We start from the raw sequence: 12,686 nt of genomic DNA, 5'->3' as shown, positions 1-12,686 counted from the left end.
TATAGCTGCAAGCAGCAATTAAGGGGTCCAAGCATTAAGAATGTCATAAGAGGATAGGCGTTATAGGCCTGATAGGTTGTATTGGCCTGTTTGTGTTCAGGATTAATGAGCGTTTCATGTGATTTTCTGGAACAGCGTCCCAAATAGCCAATTGGCAACAAACACTGCACATGACCTTACCTTGTCATAGCCATGTTGTTTGCTCCTTGGGGTTTAAGGCCGGGTGTTTCTGTAAAAGCACTTTGTGACAACTGCTGTTGTAAAAAGGGCTTTATAAATACATTTGATTGATTGATTGATTGACCAAGAAGCACACCAAAATTGGTGAGAATCGGATAAACGGTTCTGGGTGATATGGTTTCACTTCCTGTAAAATTGTAGGACTCAGGAAGTTATTGACAAATGACATCTGCTGTGTTTGAAATGTCTAATATTGTTGATAATTATTAAAGGGTAGTATTCACAGATGCTATTTGTGAAGTTTCTTGAAAATGTGAAGAACGGCCTAAGACTACTTCTCAAAGGTAGGTTTTTCTGAAAATTATAAATAGTGGAAATTGTAGTCAGGCAGAAACAGTCTTTTGCAATGTTGTAAAGCACCTGTTTTCACATCAAATTATACAAGTTTTGTGTCTGTACCACAATTGGGGCAAAAGCTATGAGCTTTTGAAAATCTAATATTTGGTCGGTAGGTAGCGCTAGAAGCATTGGCCTATGGGCGGGGCGAAGCATTCCTGTGTCACCGTGGCAACTTGATCTGATCATGTTAAACGTGTAGCTGTGAACATATATTGGAACTTTTAAGTCAGTTGACCAGATTGGGTGAGGTCTATCACCTGCGTGAAGTTGGCCCCCCCACCAACGCAAAACGTCATCATACTATGCTCGTTCGTTTGTGCTACGTTTGTGCTGGTTTGTGCTGTAAAAAGTTTCGTTTGTGCTGCTTCGGTATTTTAGATATTACAATAATATTTGTAGGTCAATCTGAGGTCAACCAGCCCCCCCACATTCTCCAAATTCACCCAAAATAGTCTCGATCGTTTGTGCTTCGTTTGTGCTGGTTTGTGCCGGTAAAAGTTTCGTTTGTGCCGCGTTGGGTTTTAAAATATCAGAAATGTAATCAAATTAATATTTAGGCGTATAGGCTACAAACAAGGCTCACTGAATAAAATAGATAAATCAATGGTCACAAGATCAAAAATAGTCAGACAGATCTGTATTTTGGTTTGTAGTTAGTCAGTAGCCTATAGCCTATGAGCATTTTATTTCGGTTTTGTCTATTCAATCTCTAAAATGTTAGATGCTAATAAAGATGATTTAATAGAACATCATGCAATTTCTCATCAGGTTTTTTCTAGTCCTGTAGTGTTTAATAAAATGTTTTTCTTTTATTAGGCCTATGTCACTCTTATCTTCTGCTACTCTATGAGCAAAATGGATTTGTGCGCGTGTGCCATCAAGTCGTAGTTTAAATGTAACTTCAGCATTTTTGGGCAAGAAAACAGCTAAACTATCCTCGAGGTGAGCACACTTTTAAAGTAGAATTGACGAAGACGTTCTGTCATCACACAATTTGTTCAATAAACAATTATCCTCACTTCAGTGTCTAGTGATTGTATTTCATGAGTCTCATCTGCTACACTCAACTCCCACCACTAGGGGCAAGTGACACTACCATTCAAGAATGCTCTTGTATAAAATTGTGTAGGGTTAGTGGAGAAAAGGTCGATATAAATCAAACTACCAAAGTCGTTACTGATCCAAATTTCTGAACAATGTAAGTATACATTGTTTTAAAACTGTCTGTTACAATACTAGTAGCTGCAAGAATATTGTACATTGTAACATTTCAAGAGAGCTAACCTTGTTATTGAACAGAAACCTCAAAAATAATACTTCTATTACTAATTTAGCTATGAAATGCTATTTACAGTTGCACAAAGTTTCATTTTAGTATTAAAAAACGACCATGGGTGCAACTGTATTTAACATTTCATAGCTAAATTAGTGATAGTGTTAGCAATGAATTTTCAGTTCAATAAAAAATGACAATCTAGGGGTGAACATTACCATATTGGTCCTAATATAAGATATATTATCCATCTACATTATCCTTACTATATTATATGATCATTATATTTAGACCAATACAGTAATATATTAAAACAAATTTATGCTGTACATGATATTTTTTGGAATCAGAATAATTGAAGGTAATTATGTTTTGCTTATGCCAGATGCCCAAGAAACCAGCAGTCGACAGGGATTCCATTTTCACAGTCCTATGTTCATCAAAAGAGGCCATAATCCAAAATGGCAACATAGCTACTCCTAATGAGAGCATCTGGACAGAGCTTAGTAAACAGCTAGACAACAAGATCACTGCAAAGGCACTATACACTTTTGTTAAATTAAACAGACTCAACATCTGGAAGGCTTTAGGGTTTACTCATGAAAGTGATCATGAAACAAGTGGCAGTAGTGATGACACTGATTTTGAGCCAGGGTCCCTTTCCTCCAGTCCAAAAGATTGCTACACTTTTGATTTTGAAGTTCCATTTCAGAAATGGATTGAATTTATGCCTGAAACAGTGACATACAAAAACAAGTTCTCTAAAACAAAAAAAAAGGAATACACAATTTTGAAGCCTGGTATCTGGACGCATGTGATAAATCATCACATTTGGCAAGAAGTGAAATGCCCCTGCACATTTACTTTTATAAGAGCCAAGGTCTATCCATCAGTCACAGACAAATATATTGTAATCAGAGGCAACTGTAAGGAGTGTTGTGGCCAAATTCACATAAAATGTGACAAAAAGCCTGAAATAAAAACACTGATGACTCCCTGCACACTGGCTGATGTCTGGTAACTTGCGTGTGCAGATATCCAAAGAAGTGTGTGAGGGTAGAAAGGAACCCCATGTATGGAGGGCATCAGAGGCAATAAAGCTGATGGATTTTGGAGATCCTGAGCCAAGTCATCTGCCTAATTTGGCCACCCTGCGCAAAGCAAAGCAGGAGAGAAATGATTTGGAATTAGGCGACAAGGATCCTATTCTGTCATTGCAGATGCTAAAATACAGTGCCCCTCACAGTGGTAGCATTAAAGACATTGGACTAGACAAGTTTTTTTGTCACTATTGGAGCCAAACACAAATGTATATGTACAAGACATTATTAAAGACATCTACTAACCCCACTGTGAGTTTTGATGCAACTGGCTCAGTGGTGAGGAAACTACAGAGACCAAATGGCAAGTCTGGCCATGTATTCCTTTATCAGGGTGTTGTGGCAGGGGGTGAGAGCTCAAATGTCCCAGTGGTGCAAATGCTGTCAGAGAGACATGATGTTAATGCCATAACACATTGGCTGACAGAATGGATACGCGCAGGTGCACCTACTCCAAAAGAGGTTGTGAGTGACTTTTCTCTGGCTTTGCTCAGAGCTTTGGTCAAGGCTTTTACTTCTCATCCTGATCTTAAGACCTACATCAATGAATGTTGTGGTGTCTTACTTGGTAGACAGTCAGCAAAAGTCCCACCTTGTTTCGTGCGGGTTGATGTTGCTCACTGCATCAAGATGATCTGCCGGTGGGACTGCTTGAAAAAAAAAACACATTGCATTAAAGATTTCTTTGTTAGGTCAATAGCTCAGCTTCTCATGTCACAATCCATGGACGATGCAAGAGAGCTACTAAGATGCATTACTATTGTGGCTCTTAGCGAAACAGAGGGCAGTGACAGCTCTGGAGCCCCCCTCATTTCAGAAAGGTGCAAGAAATACCTGAAAGCCAGAATTGCAGAAGAGTGTGTCATCATTCCAGATGTAGAGGGTGCGGACCTGGAAGAAGTGGATCCATGTGACCAAACACCGACAGACCTGCAGCAGTGGGTAACAGATATATGTGAGGAGAGCAGGTCACTTGCCACATCTAATGGTGATCATGACAATATGCACTTCCTCCCTGAGATTATTCCAAATATAATCTGGCTTGCAAATTACTTACCTCTCTGGACAGGGGTAATGATCCCTCACTTCCGGAGCTCCAAAATCACTGCAAGTTCAGCCAACGTCGAAGCCGAGTTTAAAAACATCAAACGCGGCCTTTTCAAGCATGAACACTTGCCTATTCGAGTGGATCGATTAATTGCTCGACATCTGACCTTCATTGAAGGCAACATTCGTGTTTTTTCTGCAAAACAAAAGAGTGTGGAAAAAGGTGAAGAGGATGAGGCTGTTGCAACAGAGATCGACACAGGAGTCAGTCCACTACCCACCACAACCTGCAGGATAGATGGAAGGCCAGAGATGGATGCTTCCTGCTCTGGGGAGTCTGACACTGTCACAAACATCCATCCAACAGATGAAGAAGCTGTTGAAAACTGGAGAGGCTTAGCAGTTCCACCCAAAAAGAGGAAGAGGAGTTCATACCTCTCTCCTTGTCCTGAATGGCTCCATGCAGATCCATCCGTGAGAGGGAATAGACTCAAAGTGGACCTGTTGAAAAATGGAAACTGTTAAACTCAGGAAATCAAGAATCTCTGTGCTGAACACATGTGCATTTGATGCTTTTTGTCAATGCTTATGTTGTACTTACTGTGATAGTGTAACTTTTGAAAATATTGTTTGCAATGAGGATTCCAACAACCTCCTCCAGCTAGTGAAGTCCATCACCACAAAGGGTCTGAATGCACAGGCCTACATACAGAGGGCAGAACTGATGAGCGAAATATTCAAAGCTGTCCGACTGAAGTCTGGTGCTCTCCAAATTGATGCACAATGCCACATCTCCACTATCATTGAAAAGTCAATGACAAAACGCACTTGTGTTTCATTAACAAAACAGTGCTCTTCACAGAATTTTGGTCTCAGCAAACAAGTCACAAGGGAAATTGCATTTGTTTGTATTTCTGTTGCTGCACTGCAGGCTTCTGGCATGGCTCATCTTCAGACCGCGGTGGAAGAAGGCCTTGACCTTCCGGAGTCCCCCTGCCTCAGGCCGATCCAAAGTCTGTCACAGTGTCCCTCTGCAATCAAGCCAGATACCTCAGAAAAAGTGCTCTGTGCAGGGAAAGTTTCTCACAGTTACAGTCTGGGAGAACTTATGTGGATTGACACTGACCTGGGAAGCAACTCCACAGAATTTCCTTTGAGTGAATTTCCCTCCAATCTGATGCTCCAGGGAAAGAGATTTACTTTACGGGCAGTCATTGCTTTTAGAGGAGGCTTAACCCAGGATGTTCTTGGACATTATGTGGCCTATTGCAGGAGGTCTCCATGTGTCTGGGAGATGTATGACGACCTGAGAAGTGGAGTGACAGGAGCGTCAGATAAAAGCAAAATATGCCCACATGCTGTATTATACACAAAAGACTGATTGCACTATTTAATTTCACAAGTTTAATTATTTTTGTTGAACTTTTTTGTATGCCACACACCCTTGTTTTCCTACTCCTGTTAGGAGAAGTAGTGTGCTATTTTATGGAAGTTTGCACTCAAGTCTATTATTTTGTGTGGTATATTTGGTTTGAAGACAAAGTGTTTTTAAGTTTAAGTTTTTAAAGGTATTTTTTTTTGTTAATGGATGTTCGATAAAAAAATAGAAAATAGCAAATAGCTTGTCATGTTTAATTAAAAAAAAAAGAAGCCATAGTGAGCCTAAGAGACATATAGGCCAAAAGGCCTTTACAATAAACATGTGTATAAACACATCAAACAGATTATGGTGCGTGTATTTATGACAGTTTTTATATTATTAACAAAACACAGCATACAGTAAGTAAAAACACTTACCTTGAAGTTTATGTTGCATCCACACATCCTGTGATTCAGTGTTCGTTAAAAGTTGAAAACGCACAGGATAACAGTAACCTATATGTGAATATTGTCATTTGGTTCGCCGATTCTTAAGGTCTTACCTTGTTACTTCAACTAGCCTACTGTTAAAAAAAAGTGGGCTGGTGCACCGTCTATAATTCTCTCTCATTCAATCTCTTTCCCATTCAGTTAGTTGTCCACAAACGGAGCACAAACGAACGAGAATTTGGAGCATGTGGGGGCTGGTGACGTCATTTTCTATAATTCAATGTCTAATATTTTAAAACCCAATGCAGCACAAACGAAACTTTTACCGGCACAAACCAGCACAAACGAAGCACAAACGAACGAGATTATTTTGGATGAATTTGGAGAATTTGGGGGGGCTGGTGACATAATCGTCTATAATTCAATGTCTAATATTTTAAAACCCAAAGCAGCACAAACGAAACTTTTACCGGCACAAACCAGCACAAACGATCAAGACTATTTTGGGTGAATTTGGAGAATGTGGGGGGGCTGGTTGACCTCAGATTGACCTACAAATATTATTTTAATATCTAAAATACCGAAGCAGCACAAACGAAACTTTTTACAGCACAAACGGAGCACAAACGAATGAGCGTAGTTTGACGACGTTTTGCGTTGGTGGGGGGGCCAACTTCACGCAGGTTGAGCTATTCACATGTCTTTCATGAGGGTACTTGAGAAATACACTGACTGGCCCCAAAAAAGTTGCACACCCTAATATCATTGGCCCTCCTTTAACTTTGATTACAGCATTCATTCATAGTGAAATTTTTCTTACTTATGAAACGGCACATCACTCAAATCTGACCAGAGTTGCATACATTTTTGGCTGAGATCTATTATTGACAACGGGAGAGGCAAACCACTCCATAAAGTCTTCTCAAGCACATCCCAAAGACTTTCAGTGGAGCTAAGGTCAGGATTCTGTGATGGCCAATTCATGTGTTAAAATGATTCCTCATGCTCTCTGAACCAATCTTGCACAATTTGTGGCAGAGGATTTCTGACATTGTTGTCCTGGAATATGCCTGTGGCATCGGGGAAGAAAACATTTATTGATCATTCAAAACCCGGTCATTCAGTACATTCAGGTACTCCGCTGACATTTTACTGCCAAAAAGGTTGCAGAGTTTAGACCTGAGCCATTGAGGCAACCCCAGATCATGAGGCTTGTACAGTGGGCACTATGCATTAGTCTTCTTTTTTTTCCATTAGTCTTCTTACTCTGACATACCTATTGCTCTTTGATAGGCTGGAATAAGTCTGGACTCATTATACCGCATTACCTTTCTTCATTGCTCCAGAGTCTAATCTTGACGGTTCATAGTTGAAGGTTCACCACTTTTCTTCCAGGTTTTACACTACGCCAAATACCTGTTTCGTAGTCCTAGTTATCTTGACACCAATTACGAATGTTGCCAATTCCAGGCCAGTCATGAGAAATAAAATCTTTAAATACTCAACACTCCAAAGCTGGTTAATGTCATGACTTTTCACAAAGAGGAACCGCAAAGGAACTATCAACAGTCAAGAACAGTTAGGGTAAAAGTCGTAAAATATTCTAATGTCTTTACTGGTGGACACTCTGGTCAAGCTCTGGAATCATTGCCAGTCAATCTGTTCTCCATTGATATGTTAATACCTCACAGCAGGGGGTGGGGTTGTGACAATGGTGAGGTTTAAGTGTCGCAATATGTCCAAATGCCCAGTGGTGGGGTTTCCTTAAAAGTAGGGAAGAGTAGAATAATTCTTATAAAGTAAAATAAATTCACATTCAGCTTTCATGCGGCCTATACTTTTCATCCTCGCCAGCAGTACTGTAGGTCCCTGACCGCACGCAAGGAAAATGGGGTAGATCCTGGTAATTAGCAAAGGATTAAAATTATAATAAAATTACACACTGCACACATCTTACATAGTAGTAGGTACTGTAGTTAAACGTTCAACATTAAGATAATATATTTTGCTTGAGAAGACCAGGCCCCAAGCCTTCCGTGGAGCAAGCTGTTAGAAATACAGGCAATAGTCTGATTAATTTGCTAGGTATGTATGTATATACATATCTCTATATAATGTTTTACTATGGTTTTGTCACGTCCTGGCTGTGCCCCTAGCCATCTCTGCGCTGGGCTCGGGGCATAGCCAGGACAGGACAGGAGGTGGCCTTTAGCCACCTCTACTCCTTTTTTTGGTTTCCCCAATTGGAGGCAGGTGTTAGTCATTGCCTCCAATTGGGGACCCTATTTAAGTTTAGTTTGTAGGCCCCAAGGCGTGGTTCATTTTGGTTTTGTTTATCCTGTGTAAGGAATACCCACGTCACTGGTTGCTGCTTTTTGTTTTGTTGGAGTCCTGCATTCTTTATTTTGTATTAAATGGATTACCTTACCTACCTCTACTCTGCGCCTGTGTCCTCTTCATCCCACGACCGTGACAGAATGAACCACCACAAAGGGACACGGCAGAAATGGACGGTAGGGGAACTCCTCGGTTGGCCTGACAGCGACACTGAGGAGGAGGAGGAGAACCCCTACCGTCCCCTGCGGCACACCGGGCCAACACAGCGTCCACCCACAAGGAGACGTCGAAAGAGGCGACGGAAGCAAACCTCCGTGTGTCCGCCCCAAGAATTTCTTGGGGGGGTGCCGTGGAGGCAAGCGGAGTGGCAGGACGCGGCCGTGCCACCCGTGCTCACGTGTGGGGTAGTCCAGGTGCCCCAGCCCTGCCCGGTGCCAGCTCCTAGGCGTCGGGCAACAACGCCGGTGGGGCCTATGAGGGCTTTCCCTGATGTAGGGAGGTGCGAGGACTGGTGGGGCTATTGGGACCCGCCGTACCGGTTCTCGCAGCCAGCGCCCCCTGCTGCCCGGGAGCCGCAGCCGGCGCCGCCAGCGCCCCCTGCTGCCCGGGAGCCGCAGCCGGCGCCGCCAGCGCCCCACACTGCCCGGGAGCCGCAGCCAGCGCCCCCCGCTGCCCGGGAGCCGCAGCCAGCGCCCCCCGCTGCCCGGAAGCCGCAGCCTGCGCCCCCCGCTGCCCGGAAGCCGCAGCCTGCGCCCCCCGCTGCCCGGAAGCCGCAGCCTGCGCCCCCCGCTGCCCGGGAGCCGCAGCCAGCGCCCGGAAGCCGCAGCCAGCGCCGCCAGCGCCCCCCGCTGCCTGGGAGCCGCAGCCAGCGCCCCCCGCTGCCTGGGAGCCGCAGCCAGCGCTCCCCGCTCCCTGGGAGCCGCAGCCAGCGCCGCCAGCAACCCCTGCTGCTTGGGAGCCGCAGCCAGCGCCCCCCGCTGCTTGGGAGCTGCAGCCAGCGCCCCCCGCTGCCCGGGAGCCGCAGCCAGCGCCGCCAGCGCCCCCTGCTGCCCGGGAGCCGCAGCCAGCGCCCCACGCTGCCTGGGAGCCGCAGCCAGCGCCGCCAGCAACCCCTGCTGCTTGGGAGCCGCAGCCAGCGCCCCCCGCTGCTTGGGAGCTGCAGCCAGCGTCCCCCGCTGCCTGGGAGCCGCAGCCAGCGCCGCCAGCGCCCCCTGCTGCCCGGGAGCCGCAGCCAGCGCCCCACGCTGCCTGGGAGCCGCAGCCAGCGCCGCCAGCGCCCCCCGCTGCTTGGGAGCCGCAGCCAGCGCTCCCCGCTGCTTGGGAGCCGCAGCCAGCGTCCCCCGCTGCTTGGGAGCCGCAGCCAGCGCCCCCCGCTGCTTGGGAGCCGCAGCCAGCGTTCCCCGCTGCCTGGGAGCAGCAGTCAGCGCCGCCAGCGCCCCCCGCTGCCCAGTGGCCGCAGCCGCCAGCGCCGCCAGCGCCCCCCGCTGCCCAGTGGCCGCAGCCGCCAGTTCCTCCCGCTGCCCAGTGGCCGCAGCCGCCAGCTCCTCCCGCTGCCCAGTGGCCGCAGCCGCCAGCTCCTCCCGCTGCCCAGTGGCCGCAGCCGCCAGCTCCTCCCGCTGCCCAGTGGCCGCAGCCGCCAGCTCCTCCCGCTGCCCAGTGGCCGCAGCCGCCAGCTCCTCCCGCTGCCCAGTGGCCTCAGCCGCCAGCTCCTCCCGCTGCCCAGTGGCCTCAGCCGCCAGCTCCACCCGCTGCCCAGTGGCCTCAGCCGCCAGCTCCACCCGCTGCCCAGTGGCCTCAGCCGCCAGCTCCTCCCGCTGCCCAGTGGCCTCAGCCGCCAGCTCCTCCCGCTGCCCAGTGGCCTCAGCCGCCAGCTCCACCCGCTGCCCAGTGGCCTCAGCCGCCAGCTCCACCCGCTGCCCAGTGGCCTCAGCCGCCAGCTCCTCCCGCTGCCCTGTTTTCGCCGCCGCCAGGACCCGCCGTGGACTGGCCGCCGCCCGGGCCCGCGGATGACTGGCCGCTGCCGCCCGGGCCCGCGGATGACTGGCCGCCGCCGCCGCCCGGGCCCGCGGATGACTGGCCGCCGCCGCCGCCCGGGCCCACGGATGACTGGCCGCCGCCGCCCGAGCCAGCGGATGACTGGTCGCCGCCGCCCGGGGCCGTGGATGACTGGCCGCCGCCGCCCGAGCCAGCGGTTGACTGGCCGCCCGAGGCCGCGGATGACTGGCCGCCGCCGCCCGAGGCCGCGGATGACTGGCCGCCGCCCGAGCCCGCGGTGGACTGGCCGCCTTGTCCCGCAGCGCCTTCACCTGCCCAGGAGCCCCCGCATCGTCCTACGGCGCCCTCGCCTGTCCCGGCCTCAGCGGCGCCCTCGCCTGTCCCGGCCTCAGCGGCGCCCTCGCCTGTCCCGGCTCTCCCTGACCCTCCGCCGGCTCTCCCTGACCCTCCGCCGGCTTCCCCGTCTCTGGTCCTTCGCCGGCTCTCCCACAGGGTTCTGACCCTCCGCCGGCTCCTATTCCCCCGCCGGCTCCCCCGTCTCCTGCTCCTCCGCCGGCTCCTGCTCCCCCGCCGGCCGTCAACCCTCCGCCGGCTCCCCCGGCTCCTGCTCCTCCGCCGGCTGCCGACCTGCTGCCGGCTCCTATTCCTCCGCCGGCTCCCCCGGCTCCTACTCCTCCGCCGGCTCTTCCGCCGGCTCCGGACCCTCCGCCGGCTCCCCCAGCTCCTGCTCCTCCGCCGGCTGCCGACCTGCCGCCGGCTCCTATTCCTCCGCCGGCTCCCCCGTCTCCTATTCCTCTGCCGGCTCCTATTCCTCCGCCGGCTCCCCCGGCTCCTACTCCTCCGCCGGCTCTCCCGCCGGCTCCGGACCCTCCGCCGGCTCCCCCGGCTCCTGCTCCTCCACCGGCTCCTATTCCCCCGCCGGCTCCCCCATCTCCTATTCCTCTGCCTGCTCCTATTCCTCCGCCAGCTCCCCCGGCTCCTACTCCTCTGCCGGCTCTTCCGCCGGCTCCGGACCCTCCGCCGGCTCTTCCGCCGGCTCTTCCGCCGGCTCCGGACCCACCGCCGGCCCTTCCGCCGGCTCCGGACCCTCCGCCGGCTCCCCCGGCTCCTGCTCCTCCACCGGCTCCTGCTCCTCCGCCGGCTCCTACTCCTCCGCCGGCTCCTGACCCTCCACCGGTTTCCCCGTCTCCTACTCCTCCGCCGGCTCTTCCGCAGGCTCCTGACCCTCCGCCGGCTCCCCCGTCTCCTATTCCTCCGCTGGCTCCCCCGGCTCCTACTCCTCCGCCGGCTCTTCCGCCGACTCCGGACCCTCCGCCGGCTCCCCCGGCTCCTGCTCCTCCACCGGCTCCTATTCCCCCGCCGGCTCCCCCGTCTCCTGCTCCTCCGCCGGCTCCTGCTCCTCCGCCGGCTCTTCCGCCGGCTCCTGACCCTCCGCCGGTTTCCCCATCTCCTGCTCCTCCGCCGGCTCTTCCGCCGGCTCCGGACCCTCCGCCGCCTCCCCCGGCTCCTGCTCCTCCGCCGGCTCCTATTCCCCCGCCGGCTCCCCCGTCTCCTACTCCTCCGCCGGCTCTCCCGCCGGCTCCGGACCCTCCGCCGCCTCCCCCGGCTCCTGCTCCTCCGCCGGCTCCTATTCCCCCGCCGGCTCCCCCGTCTCCTGACCCTCCGCCGGTTTCCCCGTCTCCTATTCCTCCACCGGCTCCTGCTCCTCCGCCGGCTGTCGACCCTCCGCCGGTTCCCCCGGCTCCTGCTCCTCCGCCGGCTGTCGACCCGCCGCCGGCTCTCCTGCCGGTTCCTGTCCCTCCGCCGGCTCTCCCGTCTCCTGACCCTCTGCCTCCCTGGCCTGTCCCTGCGGCTCCGCCTCCCCGGCCTGTGCCGGCGGCTCCGGGCGCTGAGCCTCCGCCGGTCCAGGTGTGGTCGTCCCGGTCTTGCGGTCGGGAGCCCGCGCCTTTGGGGGGGGGTACTGTCACGTCCTGGCTGTGCCCCTAGCCATCTCTGCGCTGGGCTCGGGGCATAGCCAGGACAGGACAGGAGGTGGCCTTTAGCCACCTCTACTCCTTTTTTTGGTTTCCCCAATTGGAGGCAGGTGTTAGTCATTGCCTCCAATTGGGGACCCTATTTAAGTTTAGTTTGTAGGCCCCAAGGCGTGGTTCATTTTGGTTTTGTTTATCCTGTGTAAGGAATACCCACGTCACTGGTTGCTGCTTTTTGTTTTGTTGGAGTCCTGCATTCTTTATTTTGTATTAAATGGATTACCTTACCTACCTCTACTCTGCGCCTGTGTCCTCTTCATCCCACGACCGTGACAGGTTTTTATCTAATTACAATGCACTTTATTAGCAGGAAGGAGTTGCTTTCTTTATGTAACAATGGTACCCAGCAAGCTAGATAGCTGAAACACAAACTCCTTCCTGCTAGCTAATGTACAGACAGTAAGCAAGCTCTTAGTCTAATCTTACCTTGATTTGAAAAATTACCATTAATTTGACTGGCCATCGAAACATATAGTCTGTGCCTAGACGGTCACCGTCCTGTTTTGAGCCATAATC

The 12,686-nt window shown here is 51.4% G+C and overlaps 2 long non-coding RNA genes across 2 annotated transcripts; both read right to left on the bottom strand.

Moving 5' to 3' along the window:
• Window positions 1-2,882: 2,882 nt before the first annotated feature.
• On the bottom strand, window positions 2,883-3,603 carry LOC114840270. The gene is made up of 3 exons (XR_004574718.1): window positions 3,545-3,603; window positions 3,199-3,333; window positions 2,883-3,003 (listed from the first exon to the last, which is right to left on the bottom strand). It is a non-coding gene; the product is annotated as an uncharacterized LOC114840270 (long non-coding RNA).
• Window positions 3,604-4,434: 831 nt separating this feature from the next.
• LOC117593286 lies at window positions 4,435-4,859 on the bottom strand. The gene is made up of 2 exons (XR_004574719.1): window positions 4,601-4,859; window positions 4,435-4,500 (listed from the first exon to the last, which is right to left on the bottom strand). It is a non-coding gene; the product is annotated as an uncharacterized LOC117593286 (long non-coding RNA).
• Between the last annotated feature and the right edge of the window lie 7,827 nt (window positions 4,860-12,686).

Source organism: Esox lucius, chromosome 18, assembly GCF_011004845.1.
Source record: "Esox lucius isolate fEsoLuc1 chromosome 18, fEsoLuc1.pri, whole genome shotgun sequence".
NCBI lineage: Eukaryota > Metazoa > Chordata > Actinopteri > Esociformes > Esocidae > Esox > Esox lucius.
This window is presented reverse-complemented; position numbering and strand designations above follow the sequence as displayed.